This window comes from Ursus americanus, chromosome 21 (assembly GCF_024610735.1).
Source record: "Ursus americanus isolate L20-20 chromosome 21, mUrsAme1.1.p, whole genome shotgun sequence".
Taxonomy (NCBI): Eukaryota; Metazoa; Chordata; class Mammalia; order Carnivora; family Ursidae; genus Ursus; species Ursus americanus.
In genome coordinates this window covers 2,600,100-2,616,795 of record NC_142147.1, presented here as the reverse complement: position 1 = coordinate 2,616,795, position 16,696 = coordinate 2,600,100, and the positions used below count along the sequence as shown (strand labels likewise).

General features: G+C 51.0%; 1 protein-coding gene across 2 annotated transcripts in view; it reads right to left on the bottom strand.

Annotated features, from left to right (window-relative positions):
* Positions 1–16,696, bottom strand: part of C21H16orf95 (chromosome 21 C16orf95 homolog) — a 520,833-nt gene that overhangs the window by 52,734 nt on the left and 451,403 nt on the right. For both annotated transcript variants that reach the window (XR_015727990.1, XR_015727991.1), the window contains exon 14: positions 12,130–13,144. The gene's annotated coding sequence lies outside the window, so the exon portion shown is untranslated. The remainder of the gene's footprint in view (positions 1–12,129; positions 13,145–16,696) is intronic.

Below are 16,696 nucleotides of genomic sequence, written 5' to 3'. Positions count from 1 at the left end.
AGGGAAGGACGGGCTGTGCAAATACCCAGGATCCACGGTCTTCCCGAGACATGGCCACAGAGTCGTCCAACTTCCTAAAGCAACACTTGTTATAGCTAAAGTGTATTTTGGGTGTTGGAAATATAAACCTCAGTGCTTGACCAGGTGTGACCGTGGACTCGTCCGTAATGGGACAAAATGCACAGTCTGTGGATTTCTACCACAGGTTTATATTTTTAACATTTACAACCAATAAACATTGGTTCCAACATCAACATAAGAAAAGGAAGACCATAAATCCTTCCTTTCCAGTAGTAAAGGGAGTGGAGTCCCAGACCATAATGCTCACTGTCCTCTTTTAACAGCAACTGCTAACAGAGTGCGCGCCCCACGCCAGATCCCGGCCAAGGCTTTGCGTTTATCATCTCACGGGTGCCTGAACAGCGCTGTTATTGTCATTCCCATTTGAGACAGAGGGAAACTGAGGCTCAGGATGATGGGTCATTTGCTCAAGGCCACATGTCAGCAGAAGGCAGAGCCAGAGTATCCCTATCACCAAAGGAGTATTGCACGTGATCATATCCCCCTCACTAAAGCTCTTCTGTGAGGGCACAGAATATTCCACCGTCAAGCTTTTATGGGACGTCTGCTTGGGATGCCTCAGCTTTGAACAAATTAACTGCCAGATGAAATGTGGTGGTCATGGGCTGTGGGGTCTGGGGAAATCAGCGGCAGGCAGACGGATTTGTCCTGGAGCTCAGCCATCGGCCAGGGACGAGCGAAATGGTTCTCAGGGAATTCTGTGGGCGACATGCCCTTTCCTGGAGAGAGAGTCTCAACAGAAACCAGGGAGAAACCAGGGAACCTGATGCTGGTTCTTTGAGAAGGTCCATATGCTCGGTAAACATCTAGCCGGTTGATCAGGAGAGAGGAGAAATGATGCCAGGTGCCAAGATCAGGGAGGAGACCACAGATCTCACGGGCAGCTTGTAGGAACGCAGTGGGCACCTGGCTCGCAAGACGCCAACCACCACGGCTAACGCATGAAGAGACCAGTGACCTGAGAGTGCTATCCACTGAAAAAAACTGTTTGTGGTTAGAAACCTTCCCACAGAGAAAACTCTAGTCCCATGTGGCTTCGCTGGTGAACTCTACCAAACATTTAAGGAAAATGATTTTTCCAATTTTGCACAAACTCGTCCAGAAAACTGAAAGGGAAGGAACACTTCCCAGCTCATTTCATGACCCGGCGTCACCCTAATACCAAATCTAGACAAAGAAATTGTAAGAATGGAGAGCTAGGACTGATATTCCTCATGAACACAGAAGAAAAAAATTCTCAACAAAATTTAGGAAATCAGATCCAGCGATATATGCAAAGGACAGTACGTCACGGCCAAGCAAGGTCTGTGCCAGGAGCGTTGGACAATTTGATTAGAAAGTCAACGATACTCATCCTATTAACAAGCCTAACAAGCAAAGTCATGTGATCATCTCCACAGAGACAGGAAAAGACATTTGACAAAATCTGTCCTCCGTTCCTGATTTAAACCACTCTTAGACAGCAATGAATGGAAGCAAACCTTCTCACCCTAAAAAATACAAACGGTCACATGCACCAAGTTAACTCCAACGGGTCATAGATCCAACTGTGAACCTGAAACCATAAAAGCTCTTGAATAAAAGGAGAAAACAGATCAGTGTTGCCAGGGGATGAGGGCATCTGTGGGCAGGGGCGTAGGAAGGAGATTGCAAAGGGCCACGAGGAAGTTTTTTGGGTGACGGATATGTTCATTTTCTTTTTTTCCCTTTTTTTATATAATAATATTTTTATTATATTATGTTAGTCACCATACAGTACACCCCCAGTTTTTGATGTAAAGTTCCATGATTCATTACTTGCATATAACACCCAGTGCACCATGCAATACGTGCCCTCCTTACTACCCATCACCAGCCTATCCCAATCCCCCACTCCCCTCTGAAGCCTCAGTTTGCTTCCCAGAGTCCATAGTCTCTCATGCTTCATTCCCCCTTCTGTTTATCCCCCTTTCTTCTTCCCTTTCTTCTCCTATTGATCTTCCTACTTCTTATGTTCCATAAATGAGCGAAATCATATAATTGTCTTTCTCTGCTTGACTTATTTAGCTTAGCATTATCTCCTCCAGTCCTGTCCATGTTGCTGCAAATGTTGAGAAATTTTCTTTTTAATAGCTGAGTAATATTCCATTGTATATATGGACCACAGCTTCTTAATCCAGTCATCTGTTGAAGGGCATCTCGGCTCCTTCCACGATTTAGCTGTTGTGGACAATGCTGCTATGAACATTGGGGTGCATATGGCCCTTCTCTTCACTACGTCTGTATCTTTGGGGAAAATACCCAGTACTGCAATGGTTGGATCATAGGGTAGCTCAATTTTTAACTTTTTAAGGAACCTCCACACTGTTTTCCAGAGTGGCTGTACCAACTTGCATTCCCACCAACAATGTAGGAGGGATCCCCTTTCTCCACATCCTCTCCAACAATTGTTGTTTCCTGCCTTGCCAATTTTTGCCATTCTAACTGGCATAAGGTGGTATTGCAGTGTGGTTTTGATTTGAATTTCCCTGATGGCTAATGATTTTGAACATTTTTTCATGTGTCTGTTAGCCATTTGTATGTCTTCATTGGAAAAGTGTCTGTTCATATCTTCTGCCCATTTTATGATTTGCTTATTTGTTTCTTGTGTAATTAGTTTGAGAAGTTCTTTGTAGATCTTGGATACCAGTCTTTTATCTGTAGTGTCATTTGCAAATATCTTCTCCCATTCCGTGGGCTGCCTCTTAGTTTTTTTGACTGTTTCCTTGGCTATGCAGAAGCTTTTTATCTTGATGAAGTCCCACAAGTTCATTTTATCTTTTGTTTCTCTTGCCTTTGGAGATGTGTCATGAAAAAGGTTGCTGTGGCCGATGTCGTAGAGGTTGCTGCCTATGTTCTCCTCTAGGATTTTGATGGATTCCTGTCTCACATCGAGGTCTTTCATCCATTTGGAGTTTATCTTTGTGTATGGTGTGAGAGAGTGGTCAAGTTTCATTCTTTTGCATGTAGCTGTCCAATTTTCCCAGCACCATTTATTGAAGAGACTGTCTTTTTTCCACTGGATGTTTTTTCCTGCTTTATCAAATATTAGTTGCCCAAAGAGCCGAGGGTCCATTTCTGGGTTCCCTATTCTGTTCCATTGGTCTATGTGTCTGTTTTTGTGCCAGTACCATGCTGTCTTTGTGATCACAGCTTTGTAGTACAGCTCGAAATCCGGCATTGTGATGCCCCAGCTTTGTTTATTTTCTTGATTGTGGCCATCATTTCACAGGCATATACGTCAACTCTTAGCAAATGGTACACTTTAAATACATGCATCTTATTATACACCAATTACACCTCAATAGAGCTCCTTTTAAAACAAGTCTGAACAAAGAAACATCACCCTTTTAGAGATTTTTTTCCCCTTTTTCTAGCAGGAAGGGACATTCGAAGTTGAACCGAATCTAGACCACAGAGGTGTCCAACGGTGCTTCTCAGGCTCCAAGGCAGGTGGCTACCCTGGGGTCTCGAGCTCAGGCTCTTCCACAGCCTGACTTGCCTGTCGCTGTCCCCTCCCCTCGAATCTGGCAGCCTGTGATGTCCAAACCTATGTCCTAATAGGCCCCTGAGGCTTCCCCTGGTTCTCTGGAGACTCCTGCTCTGGGGGAAGCTGGCCACCCGGCAAGAAGTTCGACCCAAGACCACCATGTTGGAGAGGCCACGTGTGGGCCCACGAGTGACAGTCTGGTGCTCATGCTCACAGATCAACTCCACACCCCAGTTTCCAGTCTCAGGGTGTCATGTGTCTGTGGGGCCGTGTGTCAGAACCTGGGTCACTTCTGCCCCCTCTTAGTGGGTCCACGACAATCTCAACAGTCTAGACTGTTGTTTCCAATTCAAGTTGTCAGTCTTCCAAAAGGAAATCTACTTATTAGTGGATAATAGTGTAATTGGGCCTCTATTTATGAATGTTCAATGCAAATTGCAGCATCCTGCTTTTAATCTGGCAGATGAATCCCGCATGTGTGCTGTGTGAGTATAACTTTGTTTTTAAAGCATTACCTGAAGCAGAATGTCTTTTAAAAAGTTGTAGGAAGAGCACAACATGCTCACCCACATATCTTCCCTTTTGGCTTCAGCCTAAGCAGCTCAGCAGCTCCTGCAAGCATCTGCTGTGTTACTTGTTTCCTTCTTCCCCTTTGATGCTGGGGACCTCGGTAGACCAGGAAGCCGCAGCTGGGAATGCATTCAGAGACCATTAGTACAGGAAGCACCGTGGAATCCAAGGAAACCGTGAACCAGCAAGTTGGAAAACAGTCTATGAAAGGCCTTTTCAGGCCGTTTCTTTCAGGAGGAGTTTGTTTTTGGATTAAAGAAGTTTATTCAGGTATTCACAAATACCCAGGCTCTCTGCACCAGCTGGAATGTGGAAACCCCTCAGTCATACTCAATTGCCGTAGAGGGGACTGGCGTGTTCCGACTGGGGAATACGTGGATGAAAGAGGCGTAATTAGGTGACACGCCTTCAAAGGAGATGAAAGGCCCAAAACATCCTCAAAAACGCAGGCAAAAATATACCCTGAAATCACTACACTCTTTATTTTGGAAGTAGCAGCTCTCATAACGGGCTAGGTGTTAGCGGCACGGTGTGTAGTGAGGTCCTGGACTGCGTTTCTTTCTTTCTTTTTTGTTTCTTTCCTCGCTTGGGGAAGAAACATGATGGAACGTCATTCCCGTATCTCCTCCGCTCCCAGCAAACGTGCAATGGCTCCCTCCCTGACCAGAGACTCTGAGCTGTGCCGATGTCTTGCTGGGTGTCCACCGGGGGCAGGACAAGAGGACCAGTGGTCAGTGGCAGACCTATTTGTACCCCCTCCCCCTGAGCTCTCCATCCCAGTTTCCCCTGAATGGCTCGTTTATAGTCTTGACTCCTTTGGTTAATGAACAGTGCCTTTTCTCTGCTTATGGTGCTAAGAAAGCACATAAATTTCCATAGTCTCCTTGTGAGCTCCTTTTCCTCGGACCAGTCTTACTCTCCGGTCTCATTAAATACAGGAGATTGGCAGATTCTGATGACGACGGGGTTTTGTAGCGGGGTCCACTTCCTCCCCTCCGCCGCTCATTTTCAGATGAGAAGATGGAGCCTCAGACAGGTTGCATGACTTACTCTTACTGTGAGGAGCGGGTCTAGAGCCAGAAGAGAGCCTGGGGGGGGGGGTCTGACCCCCAGACGAGCACTTTTCCTACTGCTCAAGCTACTCCTTCTCAATTTCCCTTTATTTTTACTCCTTTAATGGACATACTCTGACTGTGTTGTAGCACTCATTAACACATATTTAAATAATTATGGAAAAATCCGCATTTTATGCATCCTTAAGCACTTTGACCTCTGGGTTTCTGCAGCTGGATCTGACCGAGCTTTAGCTATTTGGCACATTTTAATTAGTGTTCTAACTGCTTCTTTGCCCCTGTGGTCTTGAAGCAGCCCACACAGCACACCTGCCTTATTGAGCTCAGAGTCTCCAAAAACGCTTACAGAAACACTTGGCTTTTTCTTTTTCTTCTCTCCCTCACCACCCCCTTCTCTTTCCTGGCTGAATTTGAGAGTGCAGAATGAATGTGCCATTGAAGGCCACTTTTGACAACACCACTAAATAAGGATTCCTCTTGGCTGGCAGAATTTTCCAGTTCAGACCAGGGCTGCACAGAACGGGATGGAAGGTACTCATCAGCCAAGGCAGTGGTTGTGGCTTCAAGTAGAAGACACGTAGGGAGGTACATGTGCGGACAAAGAAGACTTACATTTACCTACCGTGTGCGCACGCGCGCACACACACACACACACACGCGTCTTCCACCTCAAGCTATATATATCTCTCTCTCCAAAAGTGAAATCCCGCTGTTTTCTACTGTGCTTTTCTATGCTGCATTATATTATACTCATTTTCCTTGTCAACGCACCTAAAGTTAATAGCATAATATTTCATCATATGGGGATGGACTTTCAACTTTAAAACCAAGCTTCTACTGATGAACATACAGACATCAAGTTTGTTATTTATTTACTGTATTTAATTTTGCTGTTCTTGACAGCATTTCGTAAATATCTTTGTATACACGCGTTTTGATGTAGTCTGAATATTTACTTGGGACAAATTCCTACAAGACTTATCCTGTAAAGGCTCTGTACACTTAACGTTTTGACATGTATTGCTCTTGGTGGGGGTGGTTTAGAATCCCACCACCTGTGTTAGAAGATGTGCCCCCCCCCCACCTTCCCCACTATTGTCCTGTGTATTGTCCCTAAAAACAGTCTTGGTGCATACAATTTGGAAACACCCCACTGATTGAGGAGATGAGGTGCCGAGGCTGAGGAAAAGCGGGGAAGGACGTTTCAGGCACAGAGAGCTGGGGCAGGTAGGGGTGAGCAGGGAGGGACGGGCGGGGGTTGGACCCGGTGAGCCTTCGAGCAGGCCACGGGGAGGCAAGCGTGTCTCATTCCACAATCTGTGGCAAGCCACGGGAGGTGCTCAAGCAGGAGATCTGGATTAGATTCAGGAAGGTGATTGTGTCCCTCATTCGTCTGTCCCTGACTCCTTTCTAAGAATGTGCTAGATGTCTTCATTTGCCTGCCAAGTGCACTGCTCTGTGCCCCAAGAGGCAGCAAAGGACTCCCTTTCCCTCTGGCTTCCAGCTGAGTTCAATCAGTTGGGCACTGGTAGGGGACCAGAAGTTGGGAGGAGTGTTTGTTCCCCCGGACCTCTTCCTGCAGTACTCCCTTGGACCGACGTCATGCCCTAACTAAAGGGACATGTTTGTTAGTCCTGTCCTGCAGATACAGCTCTGCCCTCTGGCCCTGGTGATGAGGGCTCCCCCACGTTGCTAGCCTGGGGGTGCACCTCCCTAGTTGGATTCCTTTAGTCCTGGCACAGCCTTCTAGTGAACTCTCCTGCATCACCGGTATCTTCCTGAAACCCTGCCTGGCGTCAAGAGACTGCCACAGCTATCCTTACTTATTCTACATGCCGAACAAAAGTGTATTTCAGAAAACATCTCTGCACCAGAGAGGAAAAGAAGAGAACGAAACCAAGATTGGGAGAGTGCCTCATACATCCAAACAAGGCCATCAACCATGTCTGCTCCCAAGGTCCCTAATTTGTCCCCCCTGCATTTGCTATCGGGTCCTTGCTGGAGACATGACCGTCTGCCCAATCAGCCAGGTCAGAAGTACCGCAGTCATCGAAGGCTCCTCCTTCTCCCGGTCGTACACGCCAGGTTCCATATACCCTGCCTACTAAGTGTGTCTCCCATTCTTCCTACGCATCCACCCCAACTACCACGAACGAGTTGAGGCACTCACCATTGCTAGAGCCTCCAACCCCAATCTGGCACCGACATACAACCCACCCTCTGTCCAGTGTCCATGGTGATCTCTCCAGGTGAAAAAACTATGCTCTTACTCATCTGTGAAATAATCTTTAATGGCTCTCTCTTGGTTTGGGTTTTCCGAAAGCAGAGCCTGAGGCAAGGACTTGGTATAGGTGGTTTGTTTGGAAGATGGTGCCAGGAAGCAGGAGTGAGGGATCAGGGGAGGGAGATGAGGGAAGGGAAAACTCAGTGGAGTGCATTCATGAGCAGTTACCGTTGGGGGCAAGTCCGAACTCTCAGGGGAGCCTGGCACGTGTCCACTGACCCCTGCACTATTGGGTGAGGGTTGCCCCTGGGATGTTCACGGCCCTGTACTTCTGGGCAGCTGGGGGGGCCTTCTCTGCATTGGAGAAAGCAAAGCAGAGAAATGGGAGATGTTGGCAAGTGCCAGGAACTGCCCATGACAAGGGTGCTGAAATCGGGGGGCTGAATGGATGCCATGCAGGCTGCAGCCTCCTCCTGGTGGTCAGGATGAAGCCCTTGATGACCCATCTCTGTTGTCTACCTTGCTTCAGTTTCTGATGCTCGTCCCCTGTACTCAAGGCCACCAGTAGCCCACATACTGCTTGTGCCCAGTGGAAAGTCACCCGTTCCAAGGCAGCTTTGTGCCTGTGCATACTGGTAAGCTTGGGTAGACTGGAATTCACCCCACTGGCCTCTTGGGCTTGGCATCCTTGTGCAGTACACTGCCTAAACAACTGTATGGGGTAGCCCTAATCATTAATTCCAGTCCGACGAACTGCACAGGGTTCCCTGAATACACCAAATGTTTCACATTCCTGTGTCTGTACTGTTCCTTCTGCCTAGACTTCATTTGTCAAATATTCATGGGGCATCCCTGTGGACCAGTGACTACTGGAAGTTCTGGGGACACAGCATAGAACAATGCACACATGAAAATGCCTGCCTGTGTGGGACTCACACTGGAAGTGGAGACAGACCCCCAAAGAAACAAATGAGTAAGTATACAGCACGCTAGAGGTGTTGTGTGCCCCCGAGGAAAAGATAGTGGGGGGCCGAGAGCACCAGGGGTGGGGCTGTGATATTAAGTAGAGGTCCGAGAGGTGACACTTGCGTGAAGACCTGAGGCGTCTGGTGAAGCGTGCCAGGAGGAGGGAACAGCCAGTGCAGAGGCACCGAGACAGAGTACACTGACGAGGACACGCTCAGGCCAGAGCAAAGCGAGTGAGGGCCAGAGGCAGGAAAGGAGGTCAGAGTGGAAGGATGGGCAGGCGGGTGGACGGCGCAGGACCTGGCCTGAGCTTCCACCCCTACTGGGAGTGAGATGGCAGCACGGGAGGGCTGGAGCAGAGGAGGGGTGGGATCCCAGGCTCCTCTCAATAAAATGACCTTTCTCTTCATACCCCCCGACTCATCTCAAGTAACCTGGCTTAGCCCCACCTCTGCAGGAGCCCTTTCGGGTGCCATCCTGTCCTGCCCCTCTCCCCACTCGCACACTCTGCCCATCTCGGTCGCTTCTGTGCTCTATCCCGACGGGACAGCAGGAGAGAGACTGGCAGTCCCACCGTGGCCTCAGGGACCTGCTCCTCGGGCCAGTCAAATGGCCTCCACTAACGAGACCTTTCCAGAATATCAGTGGCGGAATGTTTTGGCGGCAGGAGGGAAGACTGGCCTTCTTGAGGATGGGGGCCCTGAAGGTTTCCGCGTAAGACTCAGTTTCCTCGTCCGTAAAGCAGGGAGATTGTGTCTACTCTGGCACCGTGTCGTAGGTAGTGGCAGTCATCAGCGCCATCACACACGCTCCCTCTCCCTCCGCGTGAGCACCCAGGTGGCTTCCCGGGAGAAGCCCCGATTCTGTCGTTATCACAACAACAACACGTAGCTTGTGGCACAAAAGGCAGCCCACGTCTTTCTTAAACTGTCTCCTTGACACGTAAGGAGAGAAGGTGAGAGGGAAAAGTACTTTAAAATGGTGTTTTAGGAGAAGACAACTGGCAGGTTCTGACACAAAACCAAACCGTGGTACCATGGCGCGCCCGTTGGGGTGACGGCTGTTGTGACAAAGGCGGGGGATCATTAGCTTGGGCAGGACGGGGGGGGGGGGGGCGGGAGCCGGGCTCCCAGGCTCTGCTGCTGGGGAGCCAACACGGTGCAGCCGCTCTGGAAGACGGCCAGGCAGCCCCTCAGCAAGTTACACCAAAGTGCCACACGGCCCAGCAATCCCGCTCCTGGGTCCATACCCCAAAACTCAGACATTTACACACCTAGGATCGCAGCAGCGCTATTCATGATGTCCGAAAAGGCGGAAGCAGCCGAGTGTCTATCAGCAGACGAACGGATAAACGAAAAGCGGTCCATCCGCACGGCGGAATACTATTCAGCCCTAACAAGGGAGGACATCCTGACACGGGTTACAACGAATGAAATAAGCCAGCGGCAAAGACACAAATACTGAGATTCCATCGACGCGAGGAGCGGAGAGCAGCGGAGAGCAGTCAGACCCATGGAGACAGAAAGACGACGGTGGGCGTCCGGGGCTGGGGAGGCAGAGGGGGAGCGGGTGTGCAACGGGGACGGAGTTTCTGTTCAGGAAGATGAGAAAGTTCTGGAGATGGGTGGTGGGAATGGTTGCACGTCAATATATTTAGTGCCATACAACTGTACACTTAAAAATGGTTTAAATGGTAAGTTTCATGTTATGTATGTTTTACCACAATTAAAGAAAAACCAGCGGGCGGCAGCTAGCTCCCGAGCGGGGGTGAGGAAAGGAGACACAGGCGCTGTACGGGGGACGGCCCGCCGTGCACCCCCTCCATCTGCAGGCCCAGGTGCCGTCTTCAGAAGCCAAAAGGTCACCCAGGGGACATGCTCCTCTGGAGAGGCCTCTGGGCTGCCAATGTGTCAACTCAAAGCCTGCTGCTGGCGGTGATAAGAATGAAGAGGTGTGACTGAAGTGTCATCTGAAAGCTACTAGAGGCTTAGCGACACTTCAAAGGCATGACACAGGGACGGGGCCCAGGACAGCAGGGCGCAAACTATGCGGCTGGACCGGGTGATTATGACTTCTCACGTTCCACCCTTGGCGTGTGAAGAGGGCAGAGGCGGGGACTCACCCGAGCGGGGAGGAGCGGGGTTTTACGGGGATGGCAACTGTCTCCCTGATAAATCCCAGGAAAGCCGAGAGCGCCCTGACAAGAGGGGACACACTGGTCCCCAGCAGCGGGGTGAGCGGCGGCAGGAGCGGTGAGGCCACAAACACCGAGGAAGGAGGAGGTGGCAGGCAGCCAGTGAGCCTGCGGAACCGACTCACACTCCCCGAGAAAGAATCGAAATCCCCCGCGCCTTGGCCGCTCTTACTCCAAATGAGAAAAAGGAAACCCTCTGTCCCCGGAAGTGCCCACGGCCAAGCAAACTCAATGCCGTCTCCGCACACGGCCAAGGAAGCCAGGAATCCTGCCATTTGGTGGCATCTTCATTTAAAAAAACGCAGCTTTGGAAACAAACTTTAGAAGCCCATCGGTGTGCACAGTCCTCCACAGAGAGCAGTCCTGCTTTGTGGGGAGGCGCCTTTGCCCCCCCCCCCCGCCCTTAACCACTGAAGCAGGAATATTCATGGTGCCCGAGTGGATGAGCCCTGGGTGCTGGGCTGTCGGGGAAACACACATTCCTGCCTCGTGGAGCCATGGCCCAAGGGACGAGGCCACCACGATGCAGAGTATTGGGGGCCCTGGCTGGGGAGGGCAGGGGATTCCCAGTGGGGCTGATGTGGAAGCCCAGAGCTGAGGAGTAGGGAGGGTGCAGGAAAAGACACATGGCATACTTTCTGTTGGTCCTGGCGGGGGGTGGGCAGCAAGCAAGGAGTCCAGCAGAGGCTGGAGGGGACATGAAGTAGCTGCAGGAGGGACACACTTCCCTCTGGTGGCAGGAGCACAGGGCACGGGGGGTGAAGGGGAAGTGAGCCCGAGCCATCACCAAGGGCCCTCCAGTCTGGGTCTTTTCTGGAGCCCAAGAGAAGTTCGTGCATGGCTTGAAGAAGACCATGGGGTGTGGATGGGGTGGGACAGGGAGGCCTGTCAGCAGCTGTTGGGAAGTCTGGGGCATGGTGACGCGGTGAGGACCAGGGGAGCGGCTGTGGGGATGCAGGAGGTGGGTGGACAAGGGCTTCTTAATGAGTTTTCCCTAAAGCGCTTTATCAGAGCTGGTTTTGGGGGCAGCCTGTGCATTCTGTCTCGGCAAAGGGGTGGCCTAACCCGTACTGGGATGTAGGGTTTCTGAGAGTGGAAGGCCCATCCCTGGGGAAAAGGCATAGGCTGGAGTTGGGGCTATCCCATTAACCTTATCATCTTCCCTCCAGGACAGACAGTAACAGAGAGCAGCTACGAGCATCACGAGGCACCAGGGTCCAGAACCCACTTTGCTGCAGGTGAACCTGGACCTGCACGGCCCTCGTGTTGCTGGCCAGTGGCAGGCACAGACACCCACACCTTCTGAGCCTGGGTGCCCCATTGTTCCTATGTTAATGCAGAGCTCTGGCCCTCCGCCAGCACAGCCCAGTGGACACCAGGCGACCAACCAAGTAAGCCATCCGCGAGGTCAAAAGGGCAGCCGGTGCTGCCCGGTCTGCTAGTTCAGGGAGAAAGTGGACACAGAAACGTGGGGATAGAAATCGAGGGTGCATTCCAAGAGGCCAAGCCTTACCTTGGTGATTCTGATTCAGCTGACGTGTGCTGGAGGTCATGCCCCTGTGTGCGCAGCAGGCTCCAGGTGGCATTCTGGGGACACAGCTCCGAGTGACGCGGAGAGCCGTGGCCGGGGGCCTCTGGTGAAGCTCATCGCCCATCTGGCCTCAGGGCTCTGGGTAAGATGAGGGTTCCCACTGAAGGTCAGGGTCCGTTTCTAACCTGTGAGTCTGCAGGACCGAGGGATCTGAGGAGACCCGTCTGAAGCCCAGAGGCAGGTGGACGAGGAGGAGCAGAGCCCAGGAGCAAAGTCTCGCTGGAGACACAGACGAGGACCCGTCCGTGGAGCGTGAGCTGGTGGCTCCAAGGGAAGAGCTTAGACACTGAGGCCATACAGCCTGGCTCCAAACCCCAGCTCTGCCCCATACTCTGCTGGACCTCGAGCATGTGGCCTCGCCCCGCCTCCCATGCCTCAGTTTCTCCATCTGTAGGTGAGGGATAAGAACAATATCCACCTCCCGCAGTTGTGCGGAGTCACCAGCTGTTTATGGAGGATGCAGAGAAGGTGCAGCGTAGAGCCGGCCTCGAAAGCTCCTGGCTCCTGGTTTCGCCTTGCTGTCCAGCACTTTGCTGTATATTCTGGAATCGAGAGACACCAGAGTGCAGGAAGCATTTTGAGACCCGTACCGCCCAGGTCGAACTTGGCTGGGCTGCTCAATAGTGCCTCTCAGTCAACTCTGCAGATCACTGAGTGGTTTAACCTTTCGGGTTCTTTAAATAAACTCCCTTTGCTCCAGCTGCGGCGTGCTCCTGAGCGCCATCCCAGCCAGGACTGGAACGGAGAAGGAAGAGGGCTGCTCCCCCGTGACTGCTTCTGAAAGCCGAAGCCGTGTCTGCACCGTGCCCACCAGAGGGGTCCTCTCTCTGAACGCATAACTGTCTGCAACCACACCTCCAGGGTCAGACGTGCGCGAAGGCCTTGGCTGGACGGAGACGCTTCCTTTGGGTTACTCCCTTACTGGAATGTCTGCCTCCTGCCAAAGACAGTCGAGTTAGGGCACATCTCATATTCAAGAAAACAACAGTTTTACAGGAAAACCCCAACACAGTCTTTCATGTGCATGAACACGGCCCCCTTGCCCCAGTGCATCGTTGGGCCGGCAAGACGGCTCGGGAGAGATTGTGTCTAAATGCTCCCTCTTTGCAAGGGGGAGAACAGACCAGAAATGTGGATGCGTGATACTGCAGCATGAGGGGCTCTGGACTGCTGGGCACACAGCAGGCTCTGACAGAAGCCCCCACATGGCCGCAGGTGCAGACTTCCCGGGCTCACGCACAGAATTCCATCTCTGAGCTCCACGCCCACCCACATTTCCTCAACCGCTCTGAGCCCTGGCTTTTCCAGCCCTATAGTGGGACAAAAGTGTCTATTTACAGAGCAACTGGGCACACCAAATCCCATCATACCTTCAAAACATGGGCCTGTGGTGAATGATCGTCACATCAGCACGATTTTCTTTCTTTTTTTTTTTTAAGAGTTTTTTTTTTTAATTTATTTGACAGAGAGAGATACAGCCAGCGAGAGAGGTAACACAGGCAGGGGGAGAGGGAGAGGAAGAAGCAGGCTCCCAGCAGAGGAGCCTGATGTGGGGCTCGATCCCAGGACTCTGGGATCACGCCCTGAGCCAAAGGCAGACGCTTAACGACTGAGCCACCCAGGCGCCCCAGCATAATTTTCTGAGAGCTTATCACGTATGGAGAACTACTGGAACTTTTCGTATCATCAGGTTTTTCAGTCCCCAAAATGAATACCCCATGAGATGACGATCTTGTCCCCACTTCATAGATGGAGAGTTTCAGGCACAGAGAGGTTAAGCAGTGAGCCCAAGGCCACCCAGCTGGACAGCTGTGTTCTCACTGGCCATCCCACATTGTCTCGTGTTACTTTCCTTCTTGTCCTTATGCTACTCTTCCTATTTCTCGTCCCCTCCTCTGTCACAGCCCTGCCATCTGACAGCCAGCACCCCGATGACCGGGTGATCCCTGCTCTGGTTTCTTGTGCTCCCCCGCACGGTGCAAGAAGAAGAATGTGCATGAACTCGACCTTCCCAGGTGAGCTGCAGCTCACGTTTCAAGGTCGGGCTCAAGCGTAACCTCCCCTCTGAAATCTTCCCTGGTCCGTCTAGTTGAGGTCATCGTCCCCTCCTCTATGCCCCTCTCGGTGCCTGTTCCCTGTTCTCCCCACTGCGTCTGACACATGGTCACTAACTCTTCCTTCTCGCAGAGGCTGTGGGCCATTTCTCTGCCCCTGGCCGTGAGCCTTGCTCTGGTCACCGGGACGTTGGCGACACGATGTGAATGCCGTGCCCTGCGGTCCCAGTGCTTGTTGTTCTTGGGGTGCTAAGGACTCTGTGTGAACAGGGCCGGGCCAGCCTGCTGGTCAGGAAGCGCCCCAGGAGAACCGAGACAGCCCAGTCAACAGCCTGGCCTCAGCGGCATGTGAATGAAAGGACTCTGTCATTCAGCTCCCAGCAGAGCACAGACACGGGAGCAAGGGCGGCGGGAATCATCCGGCCCATCCCAGAACGAGGAACTAATAAAGGGCTGTGCAAAGCCACTGAATTTTGGGGTGGCTTGTCACGCAGCACTAGCCAGCTGATACACTGATGGGTCTCCATTGCCTGGAACGGTGCCAGGCGCTGACACGGGTGCTCAGTGAGTAAAGGGATCACGGCCCTCAATAGTGGAATGAATGGGTGGGGAGGACACTGGGGTGTGACGTGGAGGAAACGTCACCTGAGGTGGTTCTGGGGAGGCTTCGGTTTCCTCTACTTCCCCATCTCTAGACAGAATCTCCCATCTTAAGCTGCTGCAATGACTCCGCTAACACCTTCATCCCGAGTCATCTGGTCAGCTCTCAGCAGTCCCTTCCTGTGCACTTCTTTACGCAGAGGGACTGGCAGTTGAAGCTCAGAGCTTCCTTAGGGCGGTGACAATAGCCCCAGAGCCTTGGTGCTTTGCGACGACAAAGATTCGTGTTTTGTCCATGCTGCAAGTCCTCCGGGTGTGGCTGTGGCTCTGCACGACTCCGTCTGGGATCCGGGCGAGACGAGCAGCTTCTACGTGGAGCATCACCTTCGTTGAGCGGACAGAGAAGAGTAGACGGTGCACAAAATGCTTTCGTCCGTCTGGCTCACCCTCCCTCCCCAGCATGACGCCCAGTGCCCAGCAGGTATCAGGTGCGCAGTGAACGTGAGCTGACGCACTGTGACTGCACGATGTGGTGGGTCCATCGTGGGCACATGATCTCATAGCACCTACCCTTCTTTTATCAGAGAATTCACCACATTGCATCTTTAAGGCTTTTTCTTTTGAAATAGTTTTAGACTTACAGAAATGTTTCAAAAGTCACAAGAAAATTTTTTATGTACCCTTACCCAGCATCCCCTATGTTCATTTATATAATTATAATAAAATTATCCCAAAGCCAAGAAGTCAACATTGGCACAATACTAACTAAAGTACAGACTTTAATTGGATTTCGTTTTTCTTTTTTCCCACTAATGTCTCTTATCTTCCCTGGATCTGGTCCAGGATCCTGTGATGCATTCCATTGTCATGTCTCCTTGGTCCCCTGCTGTTGGGGACATTTCCTCGGTCTTTCCCTTTCACGATCTCAGCCTTTTTGAAGAGTCTGGTCATGTGCTTTGTAGAACGTTCTTCCGTTTGGGTTTGTCAGAGGTCTGCTCACAATGAGACTCAGGTGATGTGCTCTTGGTGAACGTGCCCCAGAAGTGATGCTGAGTCCTTCTAGAGCGTCTCATCGGGGGTGCATGATGACTTATTACAGGTGATGTTACCTAGGTCTCTCGCTAAGGTGGTGATTCTGCCAACACTCTCCATTCTAAAGGCCACATCATATTTCAGTGGCCAGTTGACATGTCTAGAGCTACATGTGGATGGAACCCTCTGGAAGACAGGGTCCCTGTCCATTTTCCTCGTCATTATATCCCCAGCACCTGCCACCACATCTTATACTTTGTATTCGCTCAACAACATCTTATTAAATGAATGAAAAAACATGAACCAATCTTCAGGGAGCTGATAGGGAATAACGGGTTTTCAGACTAACTACCCTGGCTAGAAAGATTCAGACAAATGGTTGTACCCACGTCTCTTGTGTGTCATGTCTTATTCAATCTCATACTGTACTTTCTCTTTTCTATCTTCTGATTCTCTAACTTATTCCATGGCTGAATGAGACGCTTTATTTGTGGGATGTTTGATTTACACAGTTTTGGAAGGCCAAGTGAAAAGTAAACAGTTACATGAGCAATATAAAAATTGATATTTCTTACTGACCCATTTTCATGAAAGTCCACTTTTCTCCCCAGCACCATTCCTGATTTCTGAGAGGGAAACTGACTAGGGACATCCAAGGACGTGGGAAGGTAGAGCAGGTCTGGACATGTTTTTCTGTGTTTCTGACAGTTTTGTCAAGTCAAGATCAGAACTGTAATCCAGGTCTCCCATTTGTCATCTTCTTGGTCTCTTTTCCCATAAAACTAACGACATAATCACAGTGA